The sequence below is a fragment of the Rattus norvegicus genome, chromosome 1 (genome assembly GCF_021556685.1).
Source record: "Rattus norvegicus strain SHRSP/BbbUtx chromosome 1, alternate assembly SHRSP_T2T, whole genome shotgun sequence".
NCBI classification, from domain to species: domain Eukaryota; kingdom Metazoa; phylum Chordata; class Mammalia; order Rodentia; family Muridae; genus Rattus; species Rattus norvegicus.
In genome coordinates this window covers 35442990-35461821 of record NC_141534.1, presented here as the reverse complement: position 1 = coordinate 35461821, position 18832 = coordinate 35442990, and the positions used below count along the sequence as shown (strand labels likewise).

At 44.8% G+C, this 18832-nt stretch overlaps 1 long non-coding RNA gene across 1 annotated transcript; it reads right to left on the bottom strand.

The window, feature by feature from the left end:
• Positions 1-7278: 7278 nt before the first annotated feature.
• Positions 7279-10040, bottom strand: LOC148006907 (uncharacterized). Its single transcript, XR_015644969.1, has 3 exons — positions 9821-10040; positions 8595-8684; positions 7279-8270 (listed from the first exon to the last, which is right to left on the bottom strand). It is a non-coding gene; the product is annotated as an uncharacterized LOC148006907 (long non-coding RNA).
• Between the last annotated feature and the right edge of the window lie 8792 nt (positions 10041-18832).

The following is an 18832-nucleotide window of genomic DNA, read 5'->3' as shown; positions in this document are numbered from 1 at the left end:
CACCAGGCACACACACACACACATACACACACCACACATACCACACACTCACACCAGGCACATACACACACACACACACACACACACACACACACACTCACACCAGGCACACACATACCACACACACATGCCTGTACATATCTCATCATGGTGTCTTTGGAGCAGCCTGAACACTCTTGCTCAGGTCACCTGTTGGGAGTCAGGCTCGTCCAAGGTTAACCTGGGCCCCTGGTGTACAGAGAAGAAACATAGTCCCTCGTCTAAAACCATGCATATGTCCTGGGGCCAGCCCCTTGAGGGAGCTGCAGCTTAGGATCCTGCAAATTCTACTTTTCTTCCTTGAAGGGCTATGGTTGTCAGTCCCAAGGCTAATGAGTGCTTGGTCTGTGAGATGCTTCATAACCTGAAGTTTTTACACAACACTGCTTTAGTAGCTTCCTGATAACTTCATTCCATTTTATGATGTTTCTGCTATATTCCATTTTCCTCCTGCAAGCTGTGTATAAGAAGCTGTACTTCTTAATAAAGTTTCTTGGGATGAGGCATAGATTATATTTGGTTGTGAGCCTAGCCTTTAACGGCTGAGCCATCTCTCCAGCCCGAGGCATAGATTATATAAGATCTCCTGACCTCAGCATCTTCCTAGTTTGTTTCTTTCTCATCTCCTGGTCCTCACCCCCCCACACACACGCACACCCATTCCTGCCCCCAACACTCCCCCAACCCCTGGGCCAAGAACTTGTCACTGAAGAATTACCTGCCGGACCAGGTCAGATGACTTGCCCTCTGCAGCTGACTATGGAGCAGGAGTCATTCAGTTCTGCAGTCCTCTATTCCCTAATCATCCCAACTCCCCCCTACCTCCCCCCTACCTCCCCCTTCACCTCTGCCCTCTCCTCTTGTACCTACTAAATAAAATATCAGTGCTTAGGTGCATTGTGTTTAAATAACACAATGTTGCCAGGAGTTTTTGTGTTAAACGCTAATTTGCCACCAAATCAGGGTTTTAAGAGGTGATTGTGAGGGCTCTAACCTAATCAATAGATTCATTTGTTCAGAATTTTTTTTAGCAGAATGGTCTATTAGAAGTTAGGGCATCGAGGGAGGGGGTACCTGGGTGGAGGAGACCATTAGACATCCTTAGACTTCTTTTCTGTTTCGTTTTGCTTCACAGCTGCCTCGAAGCCAGCAGCTCTGTAGTGATGGCCTGCCTCACCTCAGCCCTAAATGATATAGCCGTCTAAGAACTGACACCTCCGAGCACAAGCTTCCTTGCCTAAGCTGTTGGTCTTGGGTCATGAAGAGAAACTGCCTGAGTAGTATAGCTCAAACCTTTTTTTTTCTCCAGGTTCTGACATTAAAGGGATCTGGTCACACTATTGTGTTTGCCCAACTAGGGGATGATACGAGGGGACTGATGTGGATGGTGAGCGCCACTTCTGCAGGAACTGCCTAAGTCCTTATGGCTTAGGCTGTTCTCTTCCATCTATTTTTGTCAGCTACCTTTGACAGTTTCACAAATCTATATAACACATAGCCACCATTCTCATTCTGCCTGATTCTCCACCTCCCCCATCAACTCCTCTTCTCCCTCTCAAATTCCTCAGACATCACGACCCACTGGAATCAATCAGAGTTTTCTGTGTAACTGGGAGATTGGAGTGACTTGTTGAGCCTGTTAGGTTGAGCAATAGTTATTCAACTAGAGAAAGGCTCCTCTTCCTTCCAAGTCCAACTGCTCAGAGGCAAAGGGTAGGACCCCCGAGTCCCTCCCCCTTCCTTGACTTGTTGATAGGACCAATCTAGAAAACTGTCATTATAGCTTTTCATCTTCTCTTCATGTGTCCTCTTCTACAATGCTCCCTGAGCCTCGGAGGCAGTGGCATAAATGTCTTTAGAGCTGGGGTCACAGCCGTTGTGTTTTCGCTGCATCTTGGGCAACCAGGAGTCTCTACATCCACTGCCATTCTTTGAGAGAAGTTCTCTTAGGAAGACTTGGAGCAGCTGTTGTCTGTGTGAGTTTAAATATTTTGAAAGCAGTTTGATACTCTGTCATTTTTGCTAAACATCAATGATATGATCCCTAATTGGGTCTACAACCTCCTTAGATTTGAATTCTTAGCCCAGCTTACAATACCATGCATAGCTTGTATCACTCTCCAGCCTCCTACTATGGAGCTGGCCCCAAATCCAATCAAAGGACATGTGGTTCCCTCTACCACAGTTAAGTTGCTATTATATAGACACATATATCTTCCCTGGTCAGTTGGATTTTGGGTGCATAAGGCTCATAGTTGGACATCAACACTCTCTGGTGGGTCAAATGCTATTGAACATTGAGACAGGTTCTCCCTCAGTGATTTAAACATTTTAGTGCAATTCAGGGTAGAGGGATTAGTTGCTAATCTTAAGGTAATACTACAGATTGTTTCTGGGCTATTGTGCAATATAACAGTTTTATAGGTATTGATAAAACTAAGTTACTGCAGCCTACTTATTTGTTTAAAAAGAAAAGACTGTAGTCCCCAAGATGCACACACGAAGAGAAAAATCTAAAGAATACTGCCCATTAGGGGGTTGCCCTTGCTTTGGTGAGTTAAACATCACAGTAGAACCATCAGAAAACATATAGCAAGACAAATCATTCCCACTTCGAAATTCAGTTTATTGAGCCTGGCAGTTCCAGACTGCCTTACTAATTCAGATAGATTTGTGGTCCAACTGTTAGACCCAAGGTAGTTAGTTGGAAAGTGCCTACCGGGAGCTTTTGTGTTCTCTGACAAAGGGGGAAAAGAGGCGGTTATCTTGGGTCTGGTAGTCTGGCTTGATGGGTTTACAAGTGCTCCTTTAGATCAGAGGAAAGCCATTATGTTCGTCAAGGTCATCTAAAGGAGGACTAGCCCTTACCTCTTAGAAATGCAAATGGTGACAACAAAATACAAGTCCAAGGGAGGGGAGGAGATGAATGAAGCTTTCCCCCTAACCAAACAAAAAGTTATCAACTTCTTTATAATACTTCTAATTTCAGTTATTTTTCTATCGGTCCCTGTGGCAGCCTGGATGGAAAACTAAATACCACCTCTTTCCTGAGTTAAATAAATGAAGAAATGGAATTGTTATACAACTTGAGTCCATTTTCAGGAAGTGGTTCAGTGAATGTGTCTATGCCTATAACACTACACACACACACACACACACACACACACACACACACACACCATACATACACACTCATACTCACATATACAACACACAGGGCACAGGCAACCACATCATAAGTCCTGCCAAATGCAGAGATGCCACGCCTGGCTCCCTGCCTATCACTACCTCCTGCTCACTATCACTACCTCCTGCTCACTATCACTACCTCCTGCTCACTATCACTACCTCCTGCTCACTATCACTACCTCCTGCTCACTATGACTAACTCCTGCTCACTCCTATCACTACCTCCTGCTCACTATCACTACCTCCTGCTCATTCCTATCACTACCTCCTGCTTACTACTATCACTACCTCCTGCTCACTATGACTAACTCCTGCTCACTCCTATCACTACCTCCTGCTCACTATCACTACTCTCCTGCCTACTCCATAGCTTCCTCTTCAGGCTCCAAATATAGGGCTAGTTTGGGAGACATGATGTTTGTCCTTCCAGAGCCGCTCATACAGAGGATGGAACCATTACCTTGTCCGTTTGGCAAATGTGCTTTCATTGTTCAACCTTAGCATGTCTTTCCTGGGTTCTCTAACAACTCACTTCCCCACTCCAAGGGCTCAGGGCTGGAGTCTACTCTGAAAGAAGAATGATAAAAGCATTGCCCATGGCAGTCACCAGTCAACACTCTGTCACCCTTAACCAGAGGCCATTGGCGTTGCCCTTCTTTTGACGCTGGGCTACCATTAAGTGTCTCACAAACTTCCAGACGGAATGCCAGCAGTATTCTTTGTCTGTGGAACTCTCTAGAAGTCAGTCCGTCCAACTCTTTGCACAATCCAGTTCTTCCTGGCAGTTAACTCAGCAAGAGGAAACTATATAAGCAAATGTGAAGGAAAACACTTCCCACAACCACATCTTTCTCTTGATGCTCTGGAGAGCAACTTCACAAGATTGAATCTGGAAAGTTCTACTCCACATTACCAAAAACATGGGTCATAGCTCAAGGCTATTAGGAAAACTGGTTTCTTTAAAGGAAGGTTTGAATCAAGTATCTGAGTTTTACATTACATTATTTTTATGTCAATCAAGGTGTCTCCAGAGTGAGAAAGTCCAGATTATAATGAGTCGTGCTGACATGTGTTGCTTTCTGACTCCAGTTTCCCCATAATTTAGAGGATATATATGATTATTTTAGAAAGCTTTACCTTTTATACATCCATATGAGATAATGGGGAAACTCAGGTCTCTGGCAGCTGGAATGATTCTCCAGCTTCATAATCTTGAAAGCTGAGGAGAAAGTTCAGCAGACTGAGAGGAAGAAGATTGTTCTCAAAAAGTTCCTAAAATAAACCATGAAATAAAATGCAAAATTACAAATTCTGAACAAATCATTTTATAATTGTCTTACAGTTAAGATTCCTTTAAAGTCATAATGATATTAATGGAGAGCTGTGCAGAAGAGTCTTTTATCATAGTGACTGAGAATATGAGTGGCTGAGTCCTCGGGATAGCAGGAAGGATGGGGCACCCTGGTGTGCATGAGTCTATAAGGGAAAGAGTGGAGAACCCCAGTGAGCATGTATCAGTAGCTATAAGGGAAGTGATCATAAGTAAGAAACGAAGCCTGATGTTAACAGCAGTAGATAGAGGGGCCATCTCAAATGTACCTCTCCAGGACAGGCCACATCTTCAGATGATTGCAATGTCCCGCTAAATTTCATTTGTAATTTCATAATAGTCCCTGAGGTAGGACTGTGACCATGAACGTCAGAATCCCCTAATGAATGTGTGACAACTTACCAATATCCTCAGCGGTTCCTGAAAATGGAGGACCTTGGAGCATTGGACTTAGACCCAGTGTTGAACAGAAGGGGATCAGGAAGGGTATGCCACCCCAGATGCATTTTTAGATTTACACACACACACACACACACACACACACACAGACACACACAGACACACACACACAGACAGAGACAGAGAGACACAGAGAGACAGAGATAGAGACAGAGAAAGGAGAGACAGAGAGAGAAAGAGAAGAGATGGGGTAAAATGATAGAATTAAACTCCAATCTCACACCACAGATTGAAAAATTATATACTATAAAACAACTACATGAAAACAGAAGCACCACTGCATTAGTTTCAGCAACGATGCTTTGGACGTGGGACCAAAGCATGGGCAGCCAAAAAAGAAATAGATAGATGGGTGCCTTCAAATCAAAAAGATTCTGTTCAGCAAAGCCAGCAATCCACAGAGCAGAACAGCAGCTTTGCAAATGGGAGAAAGGGTTTGCAAGCCAAATGGCTAATAAAAGATCAGCCTCCAGAATGTATAACAAATGCAGATTGCCCAGCCATGAGGAAGAAAAGTACACAAGGGAAACTAGGGGTAGACCCTGCTTATGGAAGAGTCCAGACATTTAAAATGTTCAATGTCCATAATCATCAGAGTATTCAAGTTAAAAACATGATAAAAGCATCTCTGGTGACTAGCTGGAGGCCTGCCATGGGAGAGGATGCAGGGAGTCTATGAGGGTGATTCCTACCAGAGAGGGATATAGAGACGGAAGTAGCCATCTTCTGTAGCCAAGCAGGACTTCCAGAGGAGGGAGGGGGACATCAATCCACTCACAAAACCTTCAACCCAAAATCTGTCCTGCTTACAAGATGTTCAGGAATAAAGATGGAGCAGTGACTGAGAGAACAGCCAGCCAATGACTGGCCCAACTTGAGACCCACCCCATAGGAGAGAGCCAACCTCTGACACTATTAATGATGCTCTGCTGTGCTTGCAGACAGGGACCTAGCATAACTGTCTCCTGAGAAGCTCTATCCAGCAGCAGATGGAGGCAGATGCAGAGACACACAGCCAAACATCAGGGGAGCCTAGGGAGTCTTGTGGAAGTGGGAGAGAGAAGTGAGCTAGTCGGAGAGGTAAAGGATACCACAAGAAGACATGCAGAGGCAACTTACCTGGGAGCATGGGGGTTCACAGAGCCTGAGCCACCAACTAAGGAGCATGCAGGAGCTGGGCCTAGACATTTGCTACTCATTTGTAGCAACTGTGCAGCTTGGTCTGCATGTGGGTCTACTAACAAGTGAAGCCAGGGCTGTCTCAGTCTCTGTTATCAGCCCTCTTCCCCCCTACTTGGACTGTCTGGTTGGGCCTCATTTAAGGAGGATGTGCCTAGACTTGTTGGGACTAGATGCACCAGGGTGTGGTGGTACTCCTTTCTGAGGATGAAAGGAGGCAATGGGGGGACTTTGTAAGGGCAATGAGAAGCAATTTGTAAGAGTGGGGCTGAGAGGAGAGGAGAGGAGGGAAGGAAGTTGTGATCAGGACATAAAGGGAATACAATGCTGTCGTTAAATTATAAAAAAAGTGGTTTTCTTTAGCCCTGCTAGGTCTGGCACCACAGTGCCCCAAGATATCTGGTAGATATCTTAATCTCAGTCAGCGAAGCCTCTCACCCACTTTGCTCCATCCCATATCACACTGCTAAAGGCCTCTCTCTGAGCCTGGCAACAATCTCTCTACCCATCCAGTTCTCAAGGCAGGTTGCCACCATGTCAGACATATACTCGCTTAAACCTAAATCGCCACATGAAAGAATACAACACAATAACCTCTGATCCAATTGATAAGATATGATTGCCCACCTAAACATACAAAGCCCTGCACACATCCATCCCTTAAGAACATTCATAACAGCCTGTAAAGGTACAGCACGGAATCTTAACATCAGTTTCCATGTTCTCTCTGTAACTGCTCTCCCAGTCTCCTGTCTCTTCCCCCTTTCCGTTTCAGTCTCCTCCCCTTCCTCAAACTTTTCTCCTGCCCATCCTTCCTTCTCATCCAATGACAGGCCTCGTTTTATCCTGTACTGGCCCTCACCTGTATGGCATCCTACAATAAAAAGATAAAAATCAGGCTTGTAAAAGATTAAAAATATAAAAACATAATATAAAAACACAATAAAAGATTATTTTGCATATATTAAAATGGTTAATGTAAAGAAATAACAAGTGTTCGTAGTGAAAGACCCTCATACAGAGGAGACTCTCGCTCCAGTCCTGAGGACACCAACCACCCCACAAACACACGGGACTCAGTCTTGATGGAAAAACAAGAGGTTTACTTTGGGATACCAATGCATTGGGGCTCGACACGGTCCTCACGCAGGAGGGATGTGAAGAGCCTCGAACAACAGAAATGTACAGCTTAAATAGTCATTTAAGATTACACAGTTTCATTAGCTCAGCTATTTTGGTGCCAAGGATAACTAGGCAGATGTTTCTCGTCCTGGAATTCCTGGGATAAGGCCGTAACCACATCAGTGCAGCTATTTCAGTACCAAGGACGTCTGACTTGATATATATTTTCTCATCCTGGGGTTCCCAGGACAAGGATCAAGGATATCTGACTTGGCAGGTGTTTCTCTTCTGGAGTTCCTAGGACAAGGCTATAGCTATGTCAGCACAACTGTATGTCAGTACCAAGGACATCTCACTTCTATAGTGGTCAGTTAGCTTCCCAGAGATGTTTCTTGTCTTGTAATTGCCCTGCAGTAAATATGTTCTATACCATCTGTTCTTATGGTCCGGCAGCTTCCTAGAGAGTGGGTGGGAATGTGCTTTCTGTACTTTCTGGTCTATTGGCTAACATCTAGGGGCTAAGCAAGGGCCAGCTTAAAAGTGTGGAGGGCCGTCCTCACATTCTCCATTGTAAGATGGCGCCGATATCCGGCAGGATGCACCTAATAAAAGGGCAATACGCAAGCGCCTGGTAAATTCCTCACTCAGGGGGACACGTATGCTGTGGTACGTCATCTGGCACATCTGGCAGCGACCAGCCAGAGAGTGACACGTCCGAGGCGAGGATAGTTTCCTATATAAGGGACGGTCTTTCCCTCACTCGGGGTCTCCGTATTGTAAGCTTGTGCTCTCGCTCTCAAGATGCATTAAAGCTATTTCTGCAGAAGAATCCTTTGTGTCCTGCGTCATTCTTGCTGGCGAGACGTAGCGTGGGACATTTGGTGCCAGAAACCCTGGAAAAAGACCTCATCAGCACCTCCGGAGACCCCTTGGTGACAAGGAGGATTCAGAACTGCAGGTAAAAAAAAAAAATACGTTCAGAGAGGCATGCCTTTCTTGGATTTTGGTCTGGGGTTGTCGCCGCCTTGGGAAGGATTTGTTGAGGCTACGGTATTTGTTCTCGGAGCCACCCTACTCTTTCTTATTATTATGTACTGTTTTCACCGTTTCCGCTGCTAAAAGGACAGCAGCTGGAGGCACATCTCAGTCTCTCGTAAATAAGTGAGCTTCACGCAACTCCCCTTTACTGTTGGGGAGCAGGGACGTGATAGCACCGCCCGGGAAGTGCGCGTAAGACTCCCGTATATAAGAGAGCAGTGTGTCTGTTTCTACTCACGTCTTGTCAGACGGACGTAGATAAGCCGCTGGGCGTTCTTGGTCCCTCATGGGATCCTCACAGTCTGTGATCACGGCTCTGGAAACGGTGCTAAAGCAGAGGGACATTAAAATTGGAGGAAGAACATTTAAAAACTTTGTGAAAGAAGTGGACAGGGTGGCGCGGTGGTTTGCCTGCTCAGGCTCGTTTACAATTGCCTCATGGGACAAACTTGGAAGGGACCTAGACAGAAAATTGGCGGAGAAAGATCTGCGTCTAGGAACTAAAGCCATATGGAAACTAGTCAAAAATTGCTTAGCAGATGAAGTGTGCAAGGCAGCAGTTGTAGGAGGGCAGACCACACTTGAGATATTTCGAGAAAGTATGTCAGAAACTGAACGTAGTGAGAGATTAGACGCGCGTAAGAAAAAGGACGTCCTGAGAAAGAAAAAGAGCCCTCCCATTAAGTCCGAGGATAAGGGAGTGTTAAAGCTTTCAGATTCCGGCACTTCCCTCTCTACACAGCAACTGGGAGGGGGAGCCAGCATATACCCTGTGAAAGAGCTAGAAGCGCTGAACCTCGACAGTTCTGATAGCTCTGAGAATGGAATCTTAGATTCAGAGGAGGAGGCCGAGTTAGATGAGGAAGCAGCTAGATATGAGGAAGAGAAATATCACCCCGAGGAACAAAAGAAAGGTAATAAAAAGCTTCTGCCGCGGCAGTCGCCAACCGCACCCCCTCCGTATGAGGCGCGCTCTTGCGCATTCTCTTTAGTCCCTGATAGGGTGAGAAGGAAGCTGCAGTTGACGTTCCCGGTCTTTGAAACGCAGGAGGGTGAGCGGGTTCATGCCCCAGTCGAATATAACCAAATAAAAGAGCTGGCGGAGTCTTCCAGAAAGTACGGAGTTACAGCCAATTTCACCCTAACCATTCTTGAAAGGCTAGCCCTAAATTATTTGACACCCGCCGATTGGCAGATGATTGCAAAAGCGACCCTTGTGAACATGGGCCAATATATGGAATGGAAAGCGCTTTGGTATGAGGCGGCTCAAACACAGGCCAGAGCTAATGCCACGGCGTTAATGCCTGAGCAGCGAGAATGGACGTTTGAACTCTTGACAGGACAGGGTCGCTTCGCAGCGGACCAAGCTAATTACCATTGGGGTGCTTATATTCAAGTCTCCAGCTCGGCCATTAAGGCCTGGAAGGTACTCACTAGGAAAGGCGGGGCCGATAATCAACTTACTCGTATCATCCAAGGACCTCAGGAACCGTTCTCAGACTTCGTAGCCAGAATGACAGAAACTGCTAGACGAATATTTGGTGATGCGGAGCAAGCAGCACCGCTCATAGAACAGCTCGTTTACGAGCAAGCCACCCAGGAATGCCGGGCGGCTATAGCACCCAGAAAAAACAAAGGATTACAGGACTGGCTCAGAGTCTGCAGAGAACTCGGCGGGCCTCTTACTAACGCAGGCTTGGTGGCCGCCATTCTCCAGTCCCGGCAACGCCCCCTTAAAGGGACAGATACAAGATCATGTTTTCGATGTGGAAAAATGGGCCATTTAAAAAGAGACTGTAGGATAACCAAGGGAGACAGGAGGCCTGCAACTATCTGTGCCCGATGTGGCAAGGGCTACCATAGGCCTGACCAGTGCCGCTCAGTGAGGGATATTAAGGGAAAATTACTCCCTCCCTTGGAAGCTCAGCCTAATGAGATGTCAAAAAAACGGATCGTTAGGCCCCCGGTCCCAGGGCCCTCAAAGATATGGGAACCGCTTTCAGAAAGCCATGACCCTGACAGAGGAGACTCCCCAAGAGGTGACACAAAATTGGACCTGTGTGCCGCCTCCGACTTCTTTCTAATGCCCCAGATGGGCATTCAGCCAATTCCTGCTCAGACTGTGGGGCCTTTGCCCCCAGGAACCATAGGCCTTGTCCTTGGAAGAGGATCTCTCGCCCTACAAGGACTGATAGTCCATCCAGGCCTTGTTGAAGCTCAGCACTCCCTTGATATTCAGATTCTTTGTTCAAGTCCCGATGGGGTTTTTTCCATAAGTGAAGGAGATAGAATACCACAGTTATTACTCCTTCCGTGCTCCCAAACCACAATACAGGATACCAAGGGGCCCATGGGGTCCACTGGTAATGATTTGGCATATTTGGTGGTTCATCTTAACAACCGCCCAAAATTGAGCTTAGAAATTAATGGAAAGAAATTTGAAGGCATTCTGGATACTGGGGCTGATAAAAGTATAATTTCCTCAAAATGGTGGCCTCAATCATGGCCTACCATAAGATCTTCTCACTCGCTACAAGGCTTAGGCTACCAGTCGTGCCCTAAAATCAGCTCTGCCACTCTAACTTGGACAACTGTTGATGGCCGACAGGGACAATTTGTTCCCTATATACTTCCCCTACCTGTTAATCTTTGGGGGAGAGATGTTATGCAGACCATGGGACTAACCTTATCTAACGAATACCCCCCACAAGTGGCCCACATGATGTCAAGGATGGGCTATAAGGAAGGGAAAGGCCTAGGGCGATTAGAACAGGGCTGTCTCACGCCCATTGAACCAGTCGCAAACCCCCATAAACAAGGCCTGGGTTTTTCCTAGGTGCCATTGAGGGTTCTATGCCCATACCCTGGCTTACGGAGGAAGCTATATGGGTTCCTCAATGGCATCTATCCTCTGAAAAATTAGAAGCTGCCACTAAATTGGTTAATGAACAATTGCAGCTTGGTCATTTAGAACCGTCCATTTCACCATGAAATACTCCTATTTTTGTGATAAAGAAAAAATCAGGAAAATGGAGACTTCTCCATGATTTGAGAGCCATTAATGCACAGATGCGTTTATTTGGCTCGATCCAACGAGGCCTACCCTTACTCTCTGCCTTACCTAAGCAATGGAAGATAATAATTATAGACATTAAGGATTGTTTCTTTTCCATCCCCTTGTGTCCACAGGACAGACAGAGGTTTGCATTTACTATACCAGCTACTAATCATCTTGAACCTGATAAGAGATTTCAGTGGAAGGTCCTACCTCAAGGCATGGCCAATAGCCCCACTATTTGTCAGCTATATGTGCAACGAGCCCTTGAACCTATAAGGAAGCAATTTCCATCTTTGCTTCTGGCTCATTACATGGATGACATTTTAATATGTGATAAAGATTTAACAACCTTACAGACCTCATATCCCATCTTAATCAAAACATTGGGACGATGGGGACTACAAGTCCCTGTAGAAAAGGTTCAAATTGCAGAAATTGGCTCATTTCTGGGATCGGTCATTTATCCTGAAAAAATAGTTCCCCAGAAATTAGAGATTCGCAGAGATCATTTGCATACCTTAAATGATTTCCAAAAGTTATTGGGAGATATAAATTGGCTGAGACCATTTTTAAAGATTTCCTCTGCTGAGTTGAAGCCCTTATTTGATATTTTGGAAGGGGACTCTCATATCTCCTCTCCGAGAGCATTGACCCCAGCCGCAAACCGGCCTTACAAGTTGTAGAAAAGGCCTTACAGGATGCTCAATTGCAGCGCATTGATGAAACCAAACCTTTTGATTTGTGCATTTTCAAAACTATGCAATTACCAACAGCTGTCTTGTGGCAGAATGGGCCTTTATTATGGATCCATCCCAATGCATCTCCTGCTAAGATTATTGACTGGTATCCCGATGCGGTCGCTCAGCTTGCACTCCGCGGGTTGAAGGCAGCTATTACTCATTTTGGGAAAGAACCCAAAACTTTGATAGTACCATATACAGCCATTCAGGTTCAAATATTAGCTGCTACCTCAAATGCTTGGGCAGTGTTAGTTACTTCCTTTGCTGGACAGATAGATAATCATTATCCTAAACACCCCCTATTATGTTTTGCTAGATCACAACCTGTCGTTTTCCCTCGCGTCACATCCCACAGACCATTAAAAGAAGGGATAACAGTGTATACGGATGGGTCAAAAACAGGGGTGGACCGAAAAAAAAAAAAAAAGAACCAAAAACAAAAAACAAAACAGGGGTGGGAGCATATGTGGTAAATTCCTAAGTGTTCTCACGACAATATTTTGAAACCTCACCCCAAGTGGTAGAATGCCTAGTGGTTATGGAGGTCCTTGAAAAATTCCAGATGCCTCTAAATATTGTTTCAGATTCCTCCTATGTGGTCAATGCTGTTAATATCCTTGAAACCGCCGGCATAATTAAGACAACTAGCAAGGTAGCAGAGATTTTCCAAAAAATCCAAATTATTTTAATAAATAGGAGATTCCCTGTATATATTACTCATATACGGGCCCATTCTGGACTCCCTGGTCCAATGAGTTCAGGGAATGATTTGGCTGACAAAGCCACAAAAATGATAGCTGTGGCCCTGGCCTCTCCTCTAGAGGCCGCTAAAACTTTTCATGGCAATTTCCATGTTACCTCGGAAACTTTACGCCGCCGCTTCTCTATAACTAGAAAAGAGGCACGTGATATAGTCACCCAATGCCAACAGTGCTGCCAGTTCCTCCCAGTTCCTCACATCGGGGTCAACCCGAGAGGAATACAGCCATTGCAAATCTGGCAAATGGATGTTACTCATAATTCTACTTTTGGAAAATTACAGTATGTGCATGTATCTATAGATACATGTTCTGGCATTCTACATGCCACCCCACTTACAGGAGAAAAAACAACACATGTCATTCAGCACTGCCTTGAAGCATGGAGTGCTTGGGGAAAGCCAAGATGTGTAAAAACTGACAATGGCCCTGCCTATACACCTCAAAAATTCCGTCAGTTTTGTGCTCAGATGCAAGTTACCCATCTGACGGGCCTGCCCTACAACCCTCAAGGACAGGGAATCATAGAGCGCGCTCATCGGACGCTCAAATCATATTTAATAAAACAAAGAGGGGGAATTATGATAGAACTCCCCCCAACACCCCGAGTGGCCACTGCTTTGGCCCTTTTTACCTTAAATTTTTTAAATCTTGATGAAGCTGGGCAAACAGCGGCTGAGCGACATTGCTCAGAGCCCAAAAGGACAAAAGAATTAGTTAAATGGAAGGATGTATTGACAAACGAATGGAAGGGCCCGGATCCTGTTTTGATAAGATCCAGGGGAGCTGTTTGTGTTTTTCCACAGGATAATGAAAATCCAGTTTGGGTTCCGGGATGACTTACTCGGAATATCAAGACAGAGGACCAAGAAGATGACAACTCTGGTGATCCTCATGCTGATCCAGGGAGTGCCAATAAAAGTGCAGAGCGAACTACGGTGGGGAATTATGTCAACCTTCCCCCTCCCGATGCCGGTGATGTATAATGCCCAAGTGTTTCCACGTTTCTTTACTACCAACAAAGAATTGGGACTAGCCTATTTACCACTAGATTCCCAAATAGAGCAAGTAAAAGAAAATAGGATTATTCCCCTTAAGGGCAGCCTTTGTTTTGGCATATTCAACAAAATATCTTCTGATCTTCCTTGCATTATGTTGAGTAATCAATCTTCTGCTTGGTTAAGGGAGGCCACATGGGGAACTGGTGAGGAAGACATTGTGGCTAACGCCACAGTTCTCTATGGTTGGTGGCCTTACATTAACTCCTCCACCTGCCCTCTCCGTCAACCAAAGTTGGCACCCTTTTGTAGAGGGACCCAGGATGAAAAACTTACTTTGCCGTGGACTGGTTGCCAGTCCCGGGACTCTGCCTGGGCAGTCCAGAATTTTTTCTCCTTCTCCCCTGATTTGGGAGGCGGAGTGAACTTCACCACCATTGATCCTAGACGGTCCAATAATAATCCCTTTGATCAATGGATGCTTTGTGGCGTTAATGGTAGCTGCACTGATCTTACACCCATGGCGATGCTACTTGGAGGAAAGGGCGAAAAGGGACAGTTATCATTTTCCTGGACGGGGAATATCCATCCTTCAGCCTCTGTCTGGACAGCTACTCGTATAAAATATAAACCTTACTGGAGCATGGGGTTTAACCCTGCTCCAGTTTGTGTCTGGCCGCCATTTGTGTGGATTATAAGTAATGCCACTAAAGTTTCTAAATTGAATTGTACAGACGGTTCATGTTTTTATGCCCTGTGTTGGGATGCTAGCCAATATCCCATAGCGGTAGTTACCCGTATGCCTCGCTTTATCCCGGTCCCTGTTGAGACTCCGGGGACCCTGACCTTATTTAGAGGAAAGAGAGATTTTGGCATTTCTGCGATCATTGTTGGCATTATTGCTACAACGGCAGTTGCTGCCTCAGTTACTGCTTCGGCATTGGCCTTGTCAAACACAGTACAGACAACCCAAACTATCAATGATTTATCGGCTACCGCCTCAGTGGCTCTGGACAGACAGGCCTCGGCTAATACTCAGATACAAGGAGGCCTCATGCTTGTTAACCAATGTATAGATCTGGTCCAAGAGCAACTAGACATCCTATGGCAACTGGCCCAGCTTGGCTGTGAACTAAAGCTCCCCGGCCTTTGTGTCACGTCTATACAGTATGAACAATTTACCAAAGCTGCCAATTTGTCTAAAACCCTTTCACAGCATTTGTTACAGAATTGGACCTCGGATTTTGAACAGACGCTCAGGGAATTGAGAGCGGCCATCATTCAAGTAAACTCTACCCGACTGGATATGTCTTTGACAGAAGGATTGTCATCCTGGATCACCTCAGCAGTCTCTTATTTTAAGGAATGGGTGGGGGTGGGACTTTTTGGAGCAGTCCTCTGCTGCGGATTAGTGTTACTCCTCTGGTTGCTTTGCAAATTAAGATTTCAAACAAAGAGGGACAAAATTGTGATCGCCCAGGCGCTTATAGCCCTTGAACAAGGAGCGTCAGCCGATATTTGATTAACCATGCTTAAGCAATAGGTCGCCGGCTGGACAGCTCTTGCACTCCTAGAACCTCGGTTCATTGCACAGGATTAGAGTGTCCGGCTTGAGCAGCCCATGAGGGATGACGAGCTTAGCATCACACAGGGAAGCTCTACCAAACACGCTCCCTGGAAGGCATGTCATATTACATGAGGGTATCTGCCCCAGTTTTCCCTCCCTCGAAAAAATGGCAGTGCGACGGGTCGGGAGTGCCCTGGGTCTCAACAACAGCTTAAGGGTATCTCTCTTGTACAGGTTCGCCAACTTTGTGCGAGGATATGACCTCTGCCTTCACCCTCCTATTTATGGGTGTCCTATTTGCTTAAAAATAGATAAGGGGGAGATGTGGAGGGCCGTCCTCACATTCTCCATTGTAAGATGGCGCCGATATCCGGCAGGATGCACCTAATAAAAGGGCAATACGCAAGCGCCTGGTAAATTCCTCACTCAGGGGGACACGTATGCTGTGGTACGTCATCTGGCACATCTGGCAGCGACCAGCCAGAGAGTGACACGTCCGAGGCGAGGATAGTTTCCTATATAAGGGACGGTCTTTCCCTCACTCGGGGTCTCCGTATTGTAAGCTTGTGCTCTCGCTCTCAAGATGCATTAAAGCTATTTCTGCAGAAGGATCCTTTGTGTCCTGCGTCATTCTTGCTGGCGAGACGTAGCGTGGGACATAAAAGATTCTGATTCTTAAGAAATGGCTGCACTAATATCAAACGGGGATCTTTCACTAGCTGTTTGAAGTAAGGGGACCACTGCATAGTGCTGGTGGGATTGTAAATTCATATAGTCGCTATGGAAACTAAAAGTAAAACTATCATAGGATCCATTAACACTGCCACTGTGACATATCAAACTGACTTGGCAAATGAATGCTGAAAGAAAGGAAGATCTGGCACGTGCAACATATTCAAAGCAGTCAAGACACAGTAGCGACCTAAGTGACCATCAGCAGACATATGGAAAAATAAGGCATTTATTACTTATCTATTTAGTACTTAGTACTTATTAAGTACCAAGTATTTAGTACTTATTACTTAGTACTTATCTATCTCATACTATTCAACCCTAAAAAGAAGGCAATCTGGTCGTTAAAGGCAACACATGAACCTAGAAGACATCAAGTACTCTGAAGGAAGCCAGATGCACTGAGGCATTTCTGACACGATTTCTCTGACATCTTGCTTCTTCAACACCTGAACTCAAGAAGCAAAAGGCAGGCTGGGAATTATGAGAACAACTTTGGTCTGAGATATGCAAAAATCTGAATTATAAAGAGGGGATACATTCATGTACTCCCAGCCTACTGATGGGTTACTAACATGTATTATTTTCCTCATATTCACTAAGGAGAGTTGAAATGTTGTTAGCATTGTTATTATAAGAGTGTGCATGCTGGTCATGTGGATTTAGTCAGTCTGTAATGCCTATGCATTTCAAACTGTGCCATACATGCTAAATCAATGCCACATGTGCATACTGTACATAAACATGTTATATACATGTATAGCCTCTGTCAGTTAAAAGATCCTCACCATGTTATTCCATGCTTGAGGACTGTGTGGCTTTATTCCCAGGAAGCTGGCTGTGACTTGTTACACTAATTAGTCACTGACGTCATGAATGCATGTCATGGGCGCTTAAGGGATCAAGTTCACAACAACCCTCATCTGTTAAAAACAAGTGCTCCAACATTCCACTGTCCAAGGTTTCCCTGCAGTCATAAAGGAGAGACAGAAATAGTGAACATGGCATTTCATAAAGAAATTAGGTTTACATTTGTACTGGCTGGTTTTATATGTTAACTTGACACAAGCTGGAGTTACCACAGAGAAAGGAACCTCCCTTGAGGAAATGCCTCCAGGAGATCCATCTGTAAGGCATTTTCTCAATCAGTGATCAAGGGTGGGAGGGCCCAACTCATTGTGGATGGTGCCATCCCTGGGCTGGTAGTCCTGGGCTCTACAAGAAAGCAAGCTGAGCAAGCCAGGGGAAGCAAGCCAGTAAGTAACATCCCTCCATGGCCTTTGCATCAGCTCCTGTTTCCTGACCTGCTTGAGTTCCAGTCCTGACTTCCTTTGGTGATGAACAGCAGTGTGGAAGTGTAAACTGAATAAACCTTTTCCTCCCAAACTTGCTTCTTGGTCATGATGTTTTGTGCAGGAATAGAAACCCTGACTAAGACAACATTGCACATGCAGAAGATGCCTTTTAAGATATAAACTCAGACCCTCTAAGTGGGAACAACCAGTTTGGAAAACTTAAATGTACTTCCTTATAGACTCAGAAAGACTCTTGGAGAATGATGTCAGCTGCTAGAAGTTCTCAAAACTTTTCAGCAATTTCCATGGAAATTATTGTACATCCCATAATACTCTGTGCAGCGTAAAGCACTGAATGCACATCTCCACCTTTCTAGATGTGTGTCTATTTTTATCTCTGCATAAAGAACTTTGTCCTTCCCCTTAAACAACAAGGCTCCTGAAAAGTTAATGCCTCTACTGAGAACAATTGGCCATCAACAGCCACCTAGTGAGCTGAGACACACCAGAGAAGCCCAGCCTTCCTAATACTGCCACTCTGCGATGCAGTTCCTCAAGTTGGGGTGACCCCCAACCACAACATTATTTTTGTTAGTACTTCATAACTATAATTTTGAGACTGTTATGAACTGTAATGTAAATATCTGATATACAGATGGTTTTAGGCATCGCCTATAAAGGGTGTTAGCATTTTGTCTAGGCTCCACCCCACAGTTATCTAGGATGTTATATATATATATATATATATATATATATATATATATATATATATATATATATATCACAGAGAATCTGTAGCCATGTGATAAATGTGAATCATGTTTCATGTTTGTGGTGGTTAATTTCAATTGTTAATTTGACTATAGTACAAAACAACACAGAGAATCAATGAAATATCATCACTCTGGATGTGCCTATAAAAGTGGACCAGAAAGGAGTAACTAGGAAGAAAGACCCACTCTGAGTGTGCATAGAACTGGGGTCCTAAACCCAGGAGGGAATGAGAACAGAGAAAGTCAGTCGAGCTAGATCTTGACTGGAGCCTTGACCAAGCAGAATGTCTCCCAACCAGGACTCCTCTGTGCTGTAACCTGGTATTTGTTTACAGTAATGAGAAAAGAAATATATAATATTCAAAAGACTGTGCAGTGTAGTGGTTTGGAGAAGTAAAAATACTTTAGGATTCAATCCAAATTATTATTTTTAATTCAAGACTTATGGATAAAAAGATAAGAAAAATATAATTTTTGGAAAATACTTCTTGCTTAAAATATAACTATAAAATATTAATCAGCAGAAAAGTGTTCATACAATAGATGGGTATGCTT